The sequence below is a fragment of the Arachis ipaensis genome, chromosome B7 (assembly GCF_059453495.1).
Source record: "Arachis ipaensis isolate K30076 ecotype BB chromosome B7, ASM5945349v1, whole genome shotgun sequence".
NCBI classification, from domain to species: Eukaryota; Viridiplantae; Streptophyta; class Magnoliopsida; order Fabales; family Fabaceae; genus Arachis; species Arachis ipaensis.
The window spans coordinates 68,222,346-68,227,309 of NC_142442.1; the positions used below are offsets into that span (position 1 = coordinate 68,222,346).

Consider the following 4,964-nt stretch of genomic DNA (forward strand, 5'->3'; position numbering starts at 1 on the left):
CTACACTCCATAGATTAAGGTGTGGAGCTTTGCTGTTTCTCAAAGATTAATGCAAAGTACTACTATTTTCTATTCAATTCTTCTTATTTCACTTCTAAGATATCCATTCGCACCCAAGAACATGATGAAGGTGATGATTATGTGTGACGCTCATCATCCATCTCCCTCATGAACGCGTGCCTGACAAACACTTCTGTTCTACATGAAATAAGCTAGAATGAGTATCTCTTAGATCTCCTAACCAGAATCTTCGTGGCGTAAGCTAGAATGATGGCGGCATTCAAGAGAATCCGGAAGGTCTAAACCTTGTCTGTGGTATTCTGAGTAGGATTCAATGATTGAATGATTGTGACGAGCTCCAAACTCGCGATTGCAGGGCGTTAGTGACAGACGCAAAAGGATAGTAAATCCTATTCCGGCATGATCGAGAACCGACAGATGAATAGCCGTGCCGTGACAGGGTGCGTGAGCATATTATTCACTGAGAGGATAAGATGAAGCCATTGGCAAGGGTGATGCCTCCAGACGATTAGCCGTGCCGTGACAGGGCATTGGATCATTTTCCCGAGAGATGACCGAAAGTAGCCATTGACAGTGGTGATGTATCACATAAAGCCAGCCATGGAAAGAAGTAAGACTGATTGGATGAAGATAGCAGGAAAGCAGAGGTTCAGAGGAACGAAAAGCATCTCCATTCGCTTATCTGAAATTCCTACCAATGATTTACATAAGTACCTCTATCCCTATTCTATTATTTATTATTCGAAAACACCATTATCCATTTATATCTGCCTAACTGAGATTTGCAAGGTGACCATAGCTTGCTTCATACCAACAATCTCCGTGGGATTCGACCCTTGCTCACGTAAGGTATTACTTGGACGACCCAGTGCACTTGCTGGTTAGTTGTATCGAAGTTCTGAACCATGGTATTGGCACCATGTTCTTGACGCCATTGCCAGGGAAAGAAAGAGCCATGAATTTTACATAATCAAAGTGTAATCACGATTGCACGTACCAAGTTGCTCACGTTGCCAGGGATTGTTCGAGCCTGGACATCACAATTTCGTGCACCAAGTTTTTGGCGCCGTTGCCGGGGATTGTTCGAGTTTGGACAACTGACGGTTCATCTTGTTGCTCAGATTAGGTAATTTTATTTTTATTTTGTTTTCAAAAATTTTTCAAAAAATCTTTCAAAATTTTCTCCTTTGTTTTCGAAAAAAAAAAGTTTTCAAAAATAAATTTTTCTTCAGAATTTTTAAGAATGAATTCTAGTGTTTCATGATGATTTGTTGAATCCTGGCTGGCTGTAAGCCATGTCTAATCTTTTGGACTGGGGTTTCAACTTACCAGCCCAAATGAAGAGATTCTCACACACTTAGTTGCTCTATACATGAAAAGTATCCATATCTGCTGAAGCTTGGCTGGCCATTGGCCATGTCTAGTGTTTTGGACCGGAGCTTTCATTGAAAGCTTGGCTGGCTAGTGAGCCATGTCTAATTCCTGGACTGAAGCTTTAGACTAACATGGCAAGATTCCTGGAATTCATATTAAAAATTTTGGAATCCTTATTTTCCTTTTTCAATTAATTTTTGAAAAATACCAAAAAAAAAAAAAAATTAGAAAATCATAAAAATCAAAAAAAATATTTTTTGTGTTTCTTGTTTAAGTCATGAGTCATATCATAAGTTTGGTGTCATTTGCATATGCATCTTGCATTTTTCGAAAATTTCATGCATTCATAGTGTTCTTCATGATCTTCAAGTTGTTCTTGGTAAGTCTTCTTGTTTGATCTTGATGATTTTTTGTTTTGTGTCTTTTCATGTTTATCATATGCATTCTTGAATTCTTAGTGTCTAAGCATTAAAGAATTCTAAGTTTGGTGTCTTGCATGTTTTGTTTGCATTAAAAATTTTTCAAAATTGTGTCTATGATGTTCATCTTGACATTCAAAGTGTTCTTGGTGTTCATCTTGACATTCATAGCATTCTTGCATGCATCACATGTTTTGATCTAAAAATTTCATGCATTGCATCTTTTTAGTGTTTTTCTCTCTTGCATCATAAAAATTCAAAAATAAAAAAAATATCTTTCCCTTTTTCTCTCATCAAATTCGAAAATTTGGGTTGACTTTTTCAAAAATTTTTAAAATCAAGTTGTTTCTTATGAGTCAAATCAAATTTTCAATTTGAAAATCTTATCTTTTTCAAAATCTTTTTTCAAAAAATCAAATCTTTTTCAAAATTCTTAATTATTTTCGAAAATTCCAAAAATATTTTTCAAAAATCTTTTTCTTATTTTTAGACCAAATTTTCGAAAATAACAATAACAATTAATGTTTTGATTCAAAAATTTGAAGTTTGTTACTTGCTTGTTAAGAAAGATTCAAACTTTAAGTTCTAGAATTATATCTTGTGATTTCTTATGAATCAAGTCATTAATTGTGATTTTAAAAATCAAATCTTTTTCAAAAACAAATTTCTATCATATCTTTTCAAAAATATCTTCTTATCTTATCTTTTTCAAAAAAATATCTTTTCAAAATATCTTTTCTAACTTCCTAACTTCTTATCTTTTCAAAATTTGTTGTTTGTTTCTTAACTTTTTCAAAACTACCTAACTAACTCTCTCTCTCTAATTTTCGAAAATATCTTCCCTCTTTTTCAAAAATTTCTTTTTAATTAACTAATTATTTTTATTTTTTATTTTTAATTTGAAAAATTTTCGAAAATTACTAACATTTTTCAAAAACCATTTTCGAAAATCACTAACTCTTTTTCAAAAATATTTTCGAAAATTCTCCCTCTCCCATCTCATTCTATTTATTCATTCATATCCTAACATCTCATCTCACATATCTAGCTTCCTCACATCATCACCAAATTCGAACCCCCTCTTCTATCTGTGTTTGAATTTCTTCTTCTTTTCTTCTACTAACAATAAGGAACCTCTTTACTGTGACATAGAGGATTCCTCTTCTTTTCTTGTTCTCTTCTCTTTCTTATGAGCAGGGACAGAGAAAAAGGCATTCTTGTTGAAGCTGATCCAGAACCTGAAAGGACTCTGAAAAGGAAACTGAGAGAAGCTAAATTACAACAATCCAGAGACAACTTGATTGAAAATTTCGAACAAGTAAAGGAAATGGCAGCCGAACCCAACAACAATGCAAGAAAGATGCTTGGTGACTTTACTGCACCAAATTCCAATTTACATGGAAGAAGCATCTCCATTCCTGCCATTGGAGCAAACAACTTTGAGCTGAAACCTCAATTAGTTTCTCTGATGCAGCAGAACTGCAAGTTTCATGGACTTCCATCTGAAGATCCTTTTCAGTTCTTAACTGAATTCTTGCAGATATGTGATACTGTTAAGACTAGTGGAGTAGATCCTGAAGTCTACAGGCTCATGCTTTTCCCTTTTGCTGTAAGAGAAAGAGCTAGATTATGGTTGGATTCTCAACCCAAAGACAGCCTGAACTCTTGGGATAAGCTGGTCACGGCTTTCTTAGCCAAGTACTTTCCTCCTCAAAAGCTGAGCAAGCTTAGAGCTGATGTTCAAACCTTCAGACAGAAAGAAGGTGAATCCCTCTATGAAGCTTGGGAAAGATACAAATAGTTGACCAAAAAGTGTCCTTCTGACATGCTTTCAAAATGGACCATCCTGGATATATTCTATGATGGTTTATCTGAGCTATCAAAGATGTCACTGGACACTTCTGCAGGTGGATCCATTCACCTAAAGAAAACGCCTGCAGAAGCTCAAGAACTCATTGACATGGTTGCTAATAACCAGTTCATGTACACTTCTGAAAGGAATCCTGTGAATAATGGGACGCCTATGAAGAAGGGAGTTCTTGAAGTTGATACTCTGAATGCCATATTGGCTCAGAATAAAATATTGACTCAGCAAGTCAATATGATCTCTCAGAGTTTGAATGGAATGCAAGCTGCATCCAACAGTACTCAAGAGGCTTCTTATGAAGAAGAAGCTTATGATCCTGAGAACCCTGCAATAGCAGAGGTGAATTACTTAGGTGAACCTTATGGAAACACCTATAACTCATCATGGTGAAATCATCCAAATTTCTCATGGAAGGATCAAAAGCCTCAACAAGGCTTTAATAATGGTGGAAGAAACAGGTTTAGCAATAGCAAGCCTTTTCCATCATCAACTCAGCAACAGACAGAGAACTCTGAACAAAATGCTTCTAATTTAGCAAATCTAGTCTCTGATCTATCTAAGGCCACTATAAGTTTCATGAATGAAACAAGGTCTTCCATTAGAAATCTGGAAGCACAAGTGGGCCAGCTGAGTAAAAGGATCACTGAAATCCCTCCTAGTACTCTCCCAAGCAATACAGAAGAGAACCCAAAAGGAGAGTGCAAGGCCATTGACATAAGCACCATGGCCGAACCTGTAAGAGAAGGAGAGGACGTGAATCCCAAGGAGGAAGACCTCCTGGGACGTTTAGTGATTAATAAGGAGCTTCCCTCTGAGGAATCAAAGGACTCTATGGCTCATCTAGAGACCATAGAGATTCCATTGAACCTTCTTATGCCCTTCATGAGCTCTGATGAGTATTCCTCTTCTGAAGAGAATGAGGATGTTACTGAAGAGCAAACTGCCAAGTTTCTTGGTGCAATCATGAAGCTGAATGCCAAATTATTTGGCATTGATACTTGGGAAGTTGAACCTCCCTTGTTCATCAATGAACTGAGTGATCTGGATCAACTGACATTACCTCAGAAGAGACAGGATCCTGGAAAGTTCATAATATCCTGTACCATAGGCACTATGATCTTTAAAGCTCTGTGTGACATTGGTTCAGGAATAAACCTTATGCCCCTCTCTGTAATAGAGAAACTGGGAATCTATGGGGTGCAAGCTGCTAAAATCTCACTAGAGATGGCAGACAGCTCAAGAAAACAGGCTTATGGACAAGTAGAGGACGTGTTAGTAAAGGT

At 36.5% G+C, this 4,964-nt stretch overlaps 1 non-coding gene across 1 annotated transcript; it reads right to left on the reverse strand.

The window, feature by feature from the left end:
* Positions 1-3,537: 3,537 nt before the first annotated feature.
* Positions 3,538-3,645, reverse strand: LOC148552902 (small nucleolar RNA R71). Its single transcript, XR_015893016.1, has one exon. It is a non-coding gene; the product is annotated as a small nucleolar RNA R71 (small nucleolar RNA).
* Between the last annotated feature and the right edge of the window lie 1,319 nt (positions 3,646-4,964).